This window comes from Bactrocera neohumeralis, chromosome 3 (genome assembly GCF_024586455.1).
Source record: "Bactrocera neohumeralis isolate Rockhampton chromosome 3, APGP_CSIRO_Bneo_wtdbg2-racon-allhic-juicebox.fasta_v2, whole genome shotgun sequence".
NCBI classification, from domain to species: domain Eukaryota; kingdom Metazoa; phylum Arthropoda; class Insecta; order Diptera; family Tephritidae; genus Bactrocera; species Bactrocera neohumeralis.
Genome location: NC_065920.1, coordinates 60158039 through 60173833, shown reverse-complemented (window position 1 = coordinate 60173833; position 15795 = coordinate 60158039). Strand labels below are relative to the sequence as shown.

General features: G+C 33.0%; 1 protein-coding gene across 1 annotated transcript in view; it reads right to left on the bottom strand.

Annotated features, from left to right (window-relative positions):
- Window positions 1-15795, bottom strand: part of LOC126753960 (uncharacterized) — a 37603-nt gene that overhangs the window by 4755 nt on the left and 17053 nt on the right. The window contains exon 3 of the transcript XR_007666236.1: window positions 8941-9018. The gene's annotated coding sequence lies outside the window, so the exon portion shown is untranslated. The remainder of the gene's footprint in view (window positions 1-8940; window positions 9019-15795) is intronic.

Sequence of the window (15795 nt, the reverse complement as noted above, 5' to 3'; positions counted from 1 at the left end):
GCTGCTCGCTACAATTCACGCCTTTGTGATTATTTCAAAATAATTGTTTTGGCAAGCAAAGCGAAATTTATGCACATTTATGTCTATATACTATATACACGTACTATATATATGGGTATATATAGTATGTTAGGTAAGAGCAAGCATTAAACAATATATAATATAAAATGCACTTAAACCGTTGCAGATGTCAAAGTTAATTTTGTCACTCTTGTCTGAAGGCATGTTCCACAGTTTGCTTTTGTTCGCTTGGTTGCCTTTGTTTTCTGCCCAATTTGTCTTTTGGCGGCACAACCCACACAATACATTATGTACTAGATACTTCAGTATATATCTTTAAATAGTCTGTATATTTATGTTCACTTAATGTTGGCTTATTTGTGCTTAAGCATACCTTTTTAGCATGAAATTTGTCTCGAAATGTCTTAATGTTCTTTTCTTGGCTTTCACTTAGTGTTTCTTTGCATTTATTTTTAAACAGAAAATGTTTTTTGAGTTCTTCCAATGCGCATTTGATGGTGTTTATCACAAATATAGATACTTAGCGCTTAGTACTCGCATAAAATAACATAATTTTTATTCTATATGTACATATGTACAGACAAATTTAGTCCACACCTGTTGGTAGAGTGGTTGTAATTTTTAGAATTACATTAAGTAATCTAAGTTATAAATTTTAATTGTGGCAATAACAAGCAAATTCGTATCAAACATTTTACAGCTTTCTATTTTAGTAATAACACTATAAGGAAAAACGATTTTTTTGTGTATTAGACTAATTTTTCTTCGAGAGATTAAGTCTTAAGCAAAAAAAAAAAAATATCTCACTGTTTTTCGAAGTTAGTTTCCAAAATCGAAATATTTTCATTCTAAGTTTGTAAGTAGGGTTCCTGAGAAACATTATATCTCTTTCATAATCTCGTTATTTCTGCTATTTTAATGGCGCATAACGTTTTCGGAAAAGTTTTATACTGTGTAATCGATGTTTTATATCATCAAAAATAGATACTTTCACGAACATAAAGTCCACCGACTTTTTTCAAAAATGTGATACTTTGTAATGTAATAAACAGTAGCATGAAGCTGAAGTTGATAGAGTTTCCGAAAAGACACCCTTCTAGCAGCCTTCCCGCAGTCCTTCACCCATCCGTAAAGTAGCACTCAGTCTCCTTTCTTCCAACAACTTCTACCTACCCACAACTTCCTCACAGCGGCAGGTAAATAATCGACAGGGTTTGGGTATTATCTGCAGAAGAAAAGCTTTAAGTGCTATTGTTGGCGTGAGCCTTAGTGCAGCACACAGGCTGATGAGCGCCGCTACCTCAGTACTTTTGAAATTTGTGAGAAGAAAGGAAGAAATTACGTTTTCTTACAGATCTTTTGCTTCCAATGTATAGGAAAAAACGAAGTGGTATGATATTAAATTATATATACTCAAGGGGGTATTCTTGTATAGGATTTTGAAAAAATCGATTTTTTTTTTGCATATCTTGAAAGTTTAGACTTCCAAAAATATGACCTTGAAAGGATTTTTCAAAATTCGACTTATTTTCGGAGATACAGCCGATTTTGTGACGTGGCGTTCGTGTTCACTAGAATTTTCTCCTAAACTTTAAACACGTTTTTCTCAAAACTGACTTTTTCGGAACGATACCCACGATTTCTCAGGTTCTACTGAACCGATTTACTTGAAATTTTTATAGAGTCTTCTTTATAGGCTTGTCTATGGTTGGAACTAGCCCCATCCCCAAATTTTTATTTTTATTATTTTTAAAAAATTCGAAATAGTCAGAAAAAGTGATCCAAAAAAACTTTTTTTTCAGGCAGTCGATATTTTGTGAAAAAAATTGTTTCCCACTTTTCCGTATTACACATTATTCTGGATTAATAATCTTTTTTTTTTGGTTTCAGATAACTAGGAGGAGGTTGAAATCAGGGGTATGGTCACGTGGAAATTTTTAGAGACCCCCCACCCACTTCGTCAGCTCATAATTTTTGAAATTTTTTTACTTTTTTAGTTTTTAATTTTTTTCTGTACTCTTCTAAAATTAACAAATAACTAATAAAAAAAGGATAGTAAAAATATTAATTGCCTTTTTTTTACGACACTTTAAAAATTACCTGAAATTCATGCTTCTAGACCAGAATACCCCCTTAAAAAAATTGTATAGCAATGTTCCAAAAAATATGAAGGGAATAGAAATCTTATTAACGTACTGCTTTTTCTTGATACTTTTGGTTCCTAAGAGTGTGAAGAAGCTTGAAGAAGATCTCTAAAGCTGAACCGAAATGTCCAACATTATTGTTGCTTTATCGACTTCTGGGATTACTAAAAGGTTTTAAGCAAAAATGTTGCCGTCAATTAAAGAAAAGCGTCGACAGCAATTGCCCAACAATTGAAATTTATTGCCAATTTGTGTATTAAACATTAACACCGAGGCTATTAAATTTGATGATTAATTTAAAATCAATTTCTAACAGTAAATAATTTCTGCTTTTTTCGCGCAAACTATGTACGTCAGCAGAAGTGAGCAACAACCCTCCAATAATAAGCGCGTCACGCCGCCATCGCTTGGCGCCAAATGAACTTAATTAGAGGAAAAAGTAGGCGAAAATTGACCGTTTGCGAAAGAAATTGATATTAATTGATTTTAGCAATAAAATTTTTGTCCAGAAAAAAAAAAAGAAACAAAAAAGATAGTAATTAAAATAAATTCATAGAAATAAAAAAAAATTAAATAAAACAGAAAAAACGGAAAACTTGGCAAAATTATTACCAATTTTGCCTTTTTTATGCTCAATTGCGCTCTTTAGTGCTTGAAAATAATAAAAACAAAAAGGTTTATTGTTTGTCCATGTATGTGTCCGTTTTTACGAGCGCGTGACTAACAGCTGCTGTCGAAAGCCAACTCAAGTCAGCTCGAGCTGTAGACGCGCCATTCGCCATTACCGACGTATTTAGATAGAATAGTGTCTACCACCATCTGTTTGCTTGATTGAGGACTGCAATCAGACGCTAAACAATCGACGCCAATTGATGTGATGATCTGCCGCTGGCTGCTAGTCAATCGACGTTTTTGGCAGCATTTTTATTTAAATCCTTGTAGTCAAAAAGTGAGAGTCTTAAATCTACAACTAGTTACATATAATATAGTTTATAAATACTTTCGAACTAGTGTAATATTTTTGAAATGATTTGATGAAAAAATCCAGACCATTTCGCCATGATCGGTCATATGAACAGAGCAGTTGTGCACACTAGAAAATAACTCACATTTCGTATTTAAAAGGCTGATGACAAGTTAAAAATGTAAGCTTCTCCATACAGAGATCTAATAGTTTTTGGATCTGATCAACAATCGAATTTTGGAAAGCCAAAAAAAATCAAAATTTTGGGTGAGTTAGGTATATAGGCTGGCTTTTTTGTTAGACGACGAATAATCCCACTTGGATGATTAGAGACACCTGTGCGTTGTGATGTCCAGAGCTCCTTGGTATGGATTAAAAATAGTTCTAAACACCTTGGTATGTGTTGAAAGAACCGTCACGTATCTACAACGTTCGTAGAACCACCTACAAATTTATTGAGCTGGCTAAAATGAACTGTGGCAACCGAGTTGCTTCATCCTTAGTCTGGCGAAAGCTGGATAGTGGAGAAAAAAGCGTATAAATGTTTCTATCTCATTTCCTCTTTGCTATTTTGACAAGTTGCGTACTTCAAAAGCTTTAAGTTCACCGTGTGAGTGTCAAAGGGACAGTGTCCAGTTAGGACATCTATAACCGCGGCTATGTGAATCTTGCAAAGAGCTAGTAGTTCTATCAACATTTTATGTGCCATTCTCTCCACGCATACCGAGTTCGCGCGAGGCCCACGGATCCAGCGCCCGAGTATATAAAGACAGTGAATCACCCAGACGATTTTAAAATGGAAGTAACCTGATGCTAGAGCAAGTGTTGTCATACACTCCTTGACTAATTTTGAGCTCACTGTTAATGAGCTTAAGTTCTGTATATGTAGTAGCTCTGCAATCAGAGTGGATGCATATCTCCTTAAAAGAAGCCGCAGTTTGTAGAAATACATCTGCTGCCACCTGAATGGCTGTCACTTCTGTTTGAAAGACTCATCAGTGGTCTAGCAGTATGAAAAAAAAAGTTGATTGAGAGCTCCCGACAGAAGACTCCGCCTCCAACTTTCCTCTTAAGCTTTGATCTACTTTTTAAAAAAGCTCATTGCGCTACTTCTCCAGCGACTGCGCCCCACCCACATATTCTACGGAAATATATGCGCGGAAATAATGCCGCTAAGAGTATGTTCCACGGCGTAGTGGTCCAAATTATCAGCGATACCAAGTGGGAGAAGATTTCGGAATGTCTCCCTCTGGGACACTTAATGAGTCCGCCTTACCGGAGTCTGACCTTTGCCAGTAACTATGTCCACGGTTGCTATATGTAGAATGGTGTTGTTCGTAGTGCATCACTGATGCCAATGAGAGCCGCTGGTTAGCAAGTGTGAGTTTAATGAGCGCCACAAGACAAATACACCATATTCAGTATTGGCTTAACTAAGATCTCGTAAAGACAGATCACTACTTTTGGTAACCGCTTCCGAATAGTTCCTTTGCACTAATATGAAGCAATCAATGTCTTCCTCACCCGCTCTCTAACATTTGGATTCTATGATATCTTTTTATAACGGATGAGCCGCATATATTTCAGCTTTTCGACAGTGTGAAGCTGAACTGGTAAACGAAACCAATTCAAAAATGAGTTGAAGTTTCTATTAACAATAAATTGAGTGAGTTGTAATTGGAGTTTTGAAATGTGGAAAGTGACGTTGTATATACCGAAACCAGTACTGTATCAAAAAGTAGTTATCTGTTATCATCACCAAACCAGTATATTTCATTAGTGGGTTTATATACCAACTATTTTCTTTGATGACAATAAATTGTAAATATTCAATTAATTGACAATTTGCCAACCAAAAAAATAAGAAAAAAAAGTATAATATATACCAAAGATATCTATTAGATAAAGCAGACAACAAAAAGGGCACCAGAAAAGAACGAAAAATTACGTTCTCATGCTAAAGAAAAGATAAAATAAATATAAGAAATATTTAAATGGAAATTATTGGCATGAGTTGACATTCGCTGACCTTTCGTCACCAAATATGAGCGACTAAATTATGTAAATGGCGAACACGAGCTAAATCTATTAAACAAATGCACGCTTACATACAAATATAGCTATAATGAAAGCAGCTTAGAGTATATTTAGTAAAAGCAATTAAGTGAAATGCAGATTAAAAGCGATAATTTTTAAATTTAAGAAATTTACAAAAATAAGGAAATATACAGAAATTTAGAAATATGGGTATAGATTTTAAAATCTTTTTTGCAGCAGTTTAGAATGGAAGCCGAAATTTCGAAAGATGGCTGTAATGATTTTGAAAAGCAATTAATAATGCTATTTATATTCTATTTGCATTATATTTTTATTTAATTTCGAGCAGAAATATCTTATGGCAGACAACTGCCATATTGTTGCCAAATCTTTTACTCAAACGTCTTTAGATGACTGATAATACTCTGGTGTAAGCGTGTACTAAATGTATAGTAAGAGGGCGTCTTCTGAATTCAGTGATTTGTGAAAAAAAATTTTCAATTTCGTTGAAATGAGGTTTGACTCACGATGTGGTTTCTTCGAAAAAACGTTTGTGATCATTTTCTATTTATATACCTCGTGGTACTCAGTAGAAATATATATTTTTATATCCCATTTTTAATACTTTAACCCAAAATACATATGTCATAGAATATAATATAAAAATTTTTTGTTTCGATATAAGACGGTTTAGTTTAGGCGATTCCAATAACAACGGAATTTGTTCTACAGAGACTAAGGCCAATTCTTAAAATTTGAGTTCCTGTTTTGTAATAGCGAAAATCAGTACTTATTTTAACACACATTATCTCTTCATGGCTAAATCGACTTAGCTCATCATGCTGGTAGTTTATATATTGTATATACTTTATAGTCTCTGATGTTTATTTCTAGGTGCTACAAACATCTTAGCAAACTTAATATATCATGTTCAAGGTATGATAACAGCTTTATACGAAATCTGAAGAATATTCTTGAACAGACGGAAAAATAAGTTATGATTTCTCAATAAGACACAATTACTGTTTTGAATAAAGCTCGGCGTCTTGGGAAATCTAAGCAATCTGCAATACATATTTAGAGCATATTTAGAGCAATCCGTGGAATAGATTACTATAAAATATATATAAAAATATATAAAAATATTGCCAAAAATGTGTGAATATAGCATGATCAAATTTGAACCGGACTGCCAATATGGAATTCAAACTTCAAGTGAAACGAAAAACGATAGATCCGTAAAACAAATTATTACAAAATATTGCCAAAAATGTGTGAATATAGCATGATCAAATTTGAACCGGACTGCCAAAATGGAATTATAATTTTACGTGAACAGAAAAAAGTTAGATCCGTAAATATAAAATATTGCCAAAAATTTGTAGATATACCATGATCAAATTTGAACCGGACTGACAATATGGAGTTTAAACTTCACACGAACATAAAAGAAGAAAAAAGTTAATTGATTCGGTTTGCACGTACAGTTTCAATGGACGAGTCCGGGTCAAATTTGATCAGATGTTACTCTGTATATACTATAGAAAATATAGCTAGTATAATTTGTATAAATTCTCCACGCAATTTCTTATTGTATATTTTCTGCTGATTAACTTCCAAATACCATTTGCATGACTGAGGTAACTTAGCTTCATATATTGTGAGAAATATCAATAACTACAGTTTTATCCAACCATACTCGTAGTTCAATTTGCATTTGCATTAAATTGTTACTTTGTGTAAAATATTTGCATTTAATTATTTTTGTTCCGCCCAGTTGACTGCTTAGCTGCTGTGAAAAACTTTCACCGAATTAAATACAACTATGCTTATTTAGTAGTGATTTGTTGCTAGCACATTGTTTTTGTTAAATTAAATGCTTAATTTAAATAGACATATCTGATATTAACTTGCCAGCTACCAGAAAAAATAAATTAATTTATACAAATACATATATGTGGGCATAAAGTACTTTGAATAAATTAGTGTTTTAAATATAGATATCAGATAAGACTTCTCATGGTCTTTCTACATTATAATTTGCCACATCTATTCGGATTGATCTGAGTAATAGATATTTCCATATTTTTTTAAACCTTTCTGAGAAAAAATTAAGCAGAGTTCTATTATAAAAGGAAAAAGTGGAGTATTTAAACTAACTAGTAGAAACTGTTCGAGGTACTTGGTTATGAATGAACTTTGGAATAACACAGTGATTTGACGTATAATCTTAATGACTGGAGATAGTTGAAGTCTCGATCAGTTAAGTAACATTGTAGGTTAGGTTAGGTAAATAAGCTGATCATTCGTGGGGTCACGAATAGTCTATAGACGCTTGTACGTTATGATGACCAGAGCTTCTCTTAGTTATGAATCAAAAAGACCGTCGTATATCGACAAAATGCTTAGAAACTGCCACAAATTTCTTGAGCTGGCTTGTATCTATTCCAGGAAATTTGCCGGGTTCGTAAAAAGTATGGCAGTCGAGATCCTTAGTCTAGCGAAAGTTGGACATTGTCGTCATTGCAACTTCGGACTTTACGTCCTCAAAAAATTTTTTTCTACAAAGGTTGCTCTACTGCTAAAAGATTTTTTCAATGGCGGTCGTGTAGTTAAAGATAAACCTTCTAATATATTATCTAATCAAATATGAATCGGTTTGACAAATTTACATTGGGTTTGTGTACACCATATTAATAAACTTTTTATTTTTGTTACAAAAAAGCTTGTACCCTTTTTATGTTCGTGTGAAGTTTGATTTCCATATGTTAATTAGTGTGAGTTTGGCAATTTTTCTTTTAGACGCAACACGTGATTTTTAACCATGGAAAACGACTTTGCTTCAAATTCTTTGCCTCCAGTGAAATTAGAAATTTTATGGGCTTTACTTTATCGCGGACACACACACTTGAACTTTACTTGAAGCGTGTCGTCCATCTACCGCTGTTAACGACGATAACATCGAAAAAGTTAACGAAATAGTGCTTGCAATCATTGTTGGTATCAGATCAGATCGACTGAACACATTTTGGTTAGTGTTTCGGGTATAAAGAGTGCTAGTGCAAGACTCGTACCAACAGACCAGTATATATTGAAAATGACGTCCAGTAAAAATAGCAAAAAGAGACGCTTGACAATGTATCAGAGGATCGTACATTCATCAAAGGCAGGATAATGATTATTACTCTCCAACAACCTAGCGAATGGCGCTTCAAAAATCAGCTAAAACAGTAAAAACCACGTCAAAGTGGGTCAAAAATTAAGTGATGCCATGCCTTGGTTGAACATAAATTTAGTCTACAGTGTCAAATGGTCAATAGGGTATACTACTTGGCCGTTTTAAGGCGTCTACGGGAAACAATTTGTGGTAAATGACCGGATTTGCAGGCAAAAAATTGATGGATTTTCACCTTGATAAAGCGACTAGAATGGGACTAGCATGATTGTGATTGACTCTTTGGCCAAATACGAAGCGACAGTCACAACTACATATATTCGCTAGAATTGGCTGCCTGTGACTTTTGTCTGTCTTTGAAACTGAAAAGAGTGTTTGAGTGTATTAGGATAACCACTTTCTGATTTGATAATGCAACCTGTTATGAAATTATTTCAATAGTGTCATCTAAAGGCTACCAACAATTTTTTTTTTTTATTTTGCCTACTGCATTTTTTCTTATTAAACTTGAGGCCTCCAATAACACAATTTCCATTAAAAAATTCCTTAAGTGTCTCAATATATATTTCATAATTTGTTTTAGCATATTGTGTACTTACTTTTTATTTGTGCTGTGCTTGGCAGTATTCTGCACTGTCTAGATGAAACTCCATAGATGTAGGAACAGGTCTAACCAGCTGCAATAGAAAAAAAAAAAAAAAATGCAATTATTAGATAACAAGGTACATACAAAATTATTGGACAAAGGCAAATAAAATTTAAGGTCCTACTTAAATGCTAGATGGTCTTTGATATGGAACTCACAGATAAGAGGAGCAATGTAACTATGTAAATATGTAGAGAAAGACAAGTGAGAAAGGTAGAATTTGGCAGCAGCACGAAATTGGGTTAATGGTGCAGCAATTAAAGAGAGGTAAAATGAAGTTGACTTAAAAAAAAACACAAAAAAAAAAAAAAAAAAAAAAAAAAAAAAAAAAAAAAAAAAAAAAAAAAATAAAAAAAAAAAATACATAAATTAAAAAGATAAAAATATAATAAAATAAAAAAAAAAACTATTGAAAAAATAAATAAATAAATAAAACCTGCTCAAGAGTGCAGATAAGTGAACAGATTCGAAGGCAGGTTATATAATACTTACAGCTGTGTTCACGAAAATAGTAGTGCCGATGACTACTAACTATTTAACAGTCAAATCACATGATAAGAACAATATTCGATAAAAAAGTTATAAAAAACCTAATTTTTAATTAATGTATGATATATTTACGGTTTTATCTACCAAAAAATTTTTTTAGTTTACATACAGTTATTAAATTAAAATAAAATTGAAAAATTATGCTGTTCAAGAAAATAGTAGTGGCTGTTAAAAAAGGCGAAAAATCTAAGAATATGAAAGAAACAGTAAATATTTCATATTTAATATGTTTCCTAAGGTCTAATATTTTATTGTAAATCCGTTATTGCTTATAACATCGACGTAGGATGGAATCAATAAGCTCCCTACAACGCTTCACAGAGACTTGAGCCCATACCTCCTTAAACACTTGCCAAAGCTCTGTGCTTCTTGATGGTTTTGCTGTTGCTACGCATCTCTTGACATCGCCCCATAAGTTTTCGATCGGGTTTAGGTCCGGAGATTGTGCTGGCCATGGTATCACGTAGATGTTTTCAGATGCAAACCACTGATTAGCTAGTTTGCTCGTATGTTTAGGATCATTATCCTGCTGAAATGTCCATTTTAAGGACATTTTCCAACTAGCATACGGTAGCATTACATCTTTCAATGTATTAATGCACACTGCTTGGTCAATAATGCCAGCGATCAAAGAGATTGGACCATCGCCAGCATACGAGAAACAAGCCCACACCGTAGTGTTTAGCTCAACATACTTTACTGTCTTTGTGGTGTACCTTGGGTGGTATTCTGTGTTTGGGAGACAACGAACACACTGCCTGGAGCCTATACCACCAAACAAAACAATTTTGATCTCATCCGTAAATACAATATTGTGCCACTTTTCGGCGGGCCGATACATATGGTCTTTCGAAACTTTTTATTCTTGCAATTGACGTGCTTCTTCGTCAAAAGGGGTACTTTTCTCGGACTTCCTGCATGTAGCCTTCGGCTAACTGTGACAGCACTGACTATTAGATTCAATTCATTTTTAATTATTTTTGACAACGCCGAAGGCTTCGCTTTGCTGTATCGCAAAACTCGTCGGTCCTCTAGAAAAGAAGTCTTGCGCTTACCACCACGAGTTTTCGACTTAATAGTATGATGAATAGCATTAAATATCATCGGAGCAGTGCAACCAATCATTTCTTCGATTTCTTTATATGTCTTGCCTTCATCTCTTAACTTAACTATTAACTCTCGCTTTTTGATTGAGCAATGCTTTTTTTCAACCGACTAAACAAGAAATAAAGAGCGATTTCAATAAATTTATATCACACAATTACTATATTATTTTAATACACTTACTGATGTCAGTTAAAATTACAAAAAAAAAAATTTAATTTTTTTCAACTATTCCCGTCAAGCACTACTATTTTAATGAACAAGAGACTTTTGGTGCAAATATTGAAATATACCATAAAGAAAGCAACGTAAAATAAAAATAACGGCATTTTGGTGTTTTTTTGTTAACAATATTCTGTTCTACGAAAGTATTGTAGAAATGTTCAAATTGCAAGATTAGAGTGTTATGTGCTGTCGCACTACTATTTTCGTGAACACAACTGTATATTGAGTATTACAGATATTTAAAGTTACCAAAAAATCATATATGATTTCTAACATTTTTTTATAATTATAAAAAAAATATAATTAAAAAGAAAATTTAATTAGCTGACATAAAGGCTGACCGCTAATTTATAGTATGAAATTCAAATCGAAGCTAACATCTGAACTTAGATTTAATGCGACTGCGTTATGATGAAATGGCGTTTGGAATAATGAACACAGTTTAATACAATTTTCATTAGACCATTCTTATCTAATTGTAGAGGAGATAAGCCGCCTTTAATATCAAACGCAAATACCTCTATGTCGGTTACGGTACTAGTTTCGAGCACAATAGGTAATTGTATTGTGTGGCATGAATTACTGTGTGATAGCTTTGTGACATTTAATTGTATTAAGTGGTATGCGGGTTAAACATTGTCATAGCTGAGGCAGAGCTGTATTATGAGGAATTATGTAATTTTACATACATGTCGTCTTCTTCTTATTGCCATAGACAACGCTTACGCAGTTATAGGCTACATGTAGATATCTATATAAATTTAGCTTTGTATTTAATAAATACAGCGATTGAGTGATTGATTGTAATTTGTTTATCGATAAGTTCAGTGGCCGATTTTAGTTTGATATACAGGGTGGGGGAATATGACTTTCTCTCCGACTATTCGGCACGTAATCTAAATTGTTTCGACAGTAGAAACTAAAGCCAAGAGGAAATGTTGGCAAATCTTGTTGACGCCGCCAAAAATATGAAATTGCGTTCCGAAAATGACAATGCTTTCACTTTAAAATGGTCTTATTAGTTTTAAATTATTATATTTTAGCGATCATTTTTGATAAAGAAATTTATTAAAAAATTTTATTGTATGCGATTTGCTTTTCAACTCCTACTTTTGTTGATCTACAGTGCGTATACGCGATATATACATTAGTCAACACACTACTAACCAAATTTATTAATTAACTGTAAGTAAAGCTGTAGAAATTAATCGCACTGAAATCATTGCATTTCATTTTGTAGCTTAAAAAATATTTGCTGTTTCTTTTTTTATAACTCACACATTAAATCGAAGGAGTGTGGTGCGTATGAGTAACATTTTTATATCATTTGTATCTTTCAATTATTAATAGAAATTGCTGGTTTAGTGTTTTTTGCCATTAAATAGCATATAAACAAGAGAAAACGTTAACTTCGGTTGCACAGGAGCTATAATACCCTTTAAAGGTTTTCACAAATGTGAAAGCTTTATTACAACAGTTTTATTTAGACAGTTTGTATGACAGCTATATGCTATAGTGATCCGATCTGAACAATTTCTTCGAAAATCGCACGCATTGCCTTGGATAACAACCCATGCCAAATTTCTTGAAGATATCATGTCAAATAAAAAAAAATCCCATTAAACTGCTTGATTTCGACCGGCCAGTTTGTACGACAGCTATATGCTATAGTGATCCGATCAAAATAATATGTTCGCATATTATGACGTTCTCTTAGAAAATAATCCCTGCCAAATTTCGTGATGATATCTTGTCAAATGAAAAAGATTTCCATAAAAGCAGTTTATTACCAGCGTCCAGTTTGTATGACAGCTGTATGCTATAATGGTCCGATCTGAACAATATGTTCGGAAATTATAGCATTATCTTGGATAATAATTTATGCAAAATTTCGTGACGATATCTTGTTAAATAAAAAAAATTTCTATACAAGGGCTTGATTTTGAACGATCGGCTTGTAGGGCAGCTATATTATCTAGTGGTCCTAAAGCAACGGTTTCGATAAATAAGTAGGTTTTTGGGGGAAAAAGTTCATGTACAAAATTTCAGAACGATATCTCATAAATTGAGAGACTAGTTCGCTTATATATTGACAGATAGAGATGGCCAAATCAACTCCGAACTTCACGCTGATCATCTACGTATGTACATATATATTTTATAGAGACTCCGACTTGTTCTTCTGGGTGTTTCATCGTAGCAACTGGATTATGAGAAACTGCACTAAGGGTATACATATTTTATAGTCTTATTTCATCAAATATATGTATTTCATGATAGGAGTTGGCCGGTACGTATGAGTAACATTTTTATCTCAATTAGAACTCGCAATTAGTTCCTAAAACCATTTAGTTTTTATGGGTTTAGTCATTCATGTATTTAATAATTCATTTTAAAATAAGAAGTAAATCATTTAAAATATTTCAAATAAATTAAATTGTATTTTTTCAATTAATGAAAATATTATAGCTAAAAAATGGTTTTATAACAACACCAGTTTTTTTGTATTAAAATAAAATTGCTTAAACAAAAAAAAGGTATGATTTGTCAAATAAACTTATTGTTAAAATTTTTTCTTTTAATTTTTTTTCTGATTTTTTTTTAATAAAAAAAAAACTTTTTAATGGTTTGAGAAAAAAAAATTTTGTTCAATTATTTTTTCTTTTTTTCTAATTTTTTACACAATTTTAATACGAATTTTGAGTCATAAAAATTATAGCTTAAACTTGAATGAAATATGACACATACACCGTTAATTTATGGAAGTGCTAACAAAGCTCTTTAAAACTACATCCATATAATTTAAAAATAAATATTTAATAATTATAAATAAATATACTAAACTGCTTGCTGAACTATCCACATACCACTTCCATTATCATTAACAAACACTTGATAGTTGTTAAGTTAAATGTGTTAATGCAAAATATTGAGATGAATTGAGGCATAAAATTCTATAAGAAAGCCAAATGCACGATTAAGCTCGATAAATATGTTTGAACAAATCATTTTATCACGATTTATTACGAAATCTACTACTATGATGAGTCAAAGTTGGCAACAGCGTAACAAAAAGTGACTCAAAGTGAAGATTTCACAAGCAGACTAATCGCAACTGTGTTAATTGCATAAAAAATCACTACAAAAGCAGAAGATTTTAAAGGAAATTGCTACATGAACTCATAAGTAAGTGATGTCTGCTGCTTAATGCCTTCATCCTAGTCATGCACCATTACTTTTACTATCACTTCTTAAGTACTTGTGAGATTTCACAATAAACAAGCAAATACTGATTTAAAAAGGGCAGAGGAAAATTACGCAAAAGTGCAAAGAGATAAATGTATATATTTATGTAGAAAGTAAGAAGAAAACACACTAAACTTCAGCGGCCCCGAAGCTATAATACCCTTCATAGATGCATTTTTTATAGCGACCTGATACATAGATGGATGGAGATAGATACTAGAATTAAATACATATGATTTTAAGTTCAGCCGGCCTGAACAAAAAGAAGAAGACAATGCACCGTGTCACAAGTCAGCGAAAGCCATGGTAAAAATCCAAGAATCGGGCTTCGAATTGCTTCCGCATCCACCGGATTCTCCACATTCGGCCCCAGCGCCTATTTCCTGTTCTCAGATCTCAAAAGAAATGCTCGCTGGGAAGAATTTTCCGTTGAATGAAGAGGTGATCACCGAAACTGAGTCCTACAGTGAAGCAAAGAACAAATCGTGCTACAAAAACTAGTATCGAAAAGTTGTAAGGTCACTCTAGTCAGTGTATCACTCTTAAAGGGAATTATGTTGACTAAGAAAAATTAGAATTTTTCTCAAAAATATATTTACTAGGCCAAGAACTATTTAATTGACCTGCTATTTTTGTCTTGATTATGATCGTCACTTTGTTTGGCAACTATATGCTACAGTGCTATGAGCTGAACAATGTGTTCACAGAATGTGGCGTTGCCTTGAGCAATGAAAAATGCCGGATTTCGTATAGACATGTTGGCAAATGTGAAAGTTTTTCGTACAAAACCCTGATTGAACCTTTTGTGAACATTTTCAGACCAATATCTCAAAAACTCAGCGACTAGTCAGCGTATATGCAAACTGATAGAAGGGCCTGGCTAATTCGACTTAGCTCTGTAGGGTCTCCGACGTTTCTTGGCGAGTGTTAACAACTTGATGGCAAACTTAATAACCGCTGTTCAGGGTATAAAAACGCATAGCTAAAATAAAACGATTTTTCATAACGAATTATCAGCTGATTAACTGTATATTGACGTTTGCTGTCTTAAACGAGTGATTAAGCACTTAACAATTTTTATTAAATCTTTTGTTTTTTAAATAAATGCATAAACACGCGCATTTTTTGCATACACTTATACATTAGGGTGGGCAAACAAACATTTTTTTCTTATCAAAGTATAAAAAAAGTTACTTGATTGACATTTTCTAAAAAATTGGTTGATTGTCACCACTAGGAAAGGCCCTCCAATTCTGAGCTCTTAATTGTAACAGGAATGCCCTCCCCCTAACAGCTTTCTATTTCTTTCTTATTATCAGAAATGTTTTTATCTCGCTTCCAACTACTTGAGAAAATATTTCGTTTTGTGGATTATGTAGTAAAGACCGTTAGGCTGAGGAACTCGCTCTTACAATTAAGAGCTCATACTTTAAGTATTTTTAAGCCTTTTTTAGGGTGACTATCAACCAATTTGTCAGCGTATCAAGCGAAAAAAAATATTCGTTTTTGTTTAGCCACTCTAATTTACATATTTACATATATGTATGTCGGCTTATACATTTCTCTGTCTGCTTAGATTTATAAAGTGATATTGACGTTGCCATGAAAAATGTCGAGGAAGCAAAAGTGACACAACAAGTGCAATGCCCAGCTGCAAGCGTTATGCACACGCAGACCAATTGCA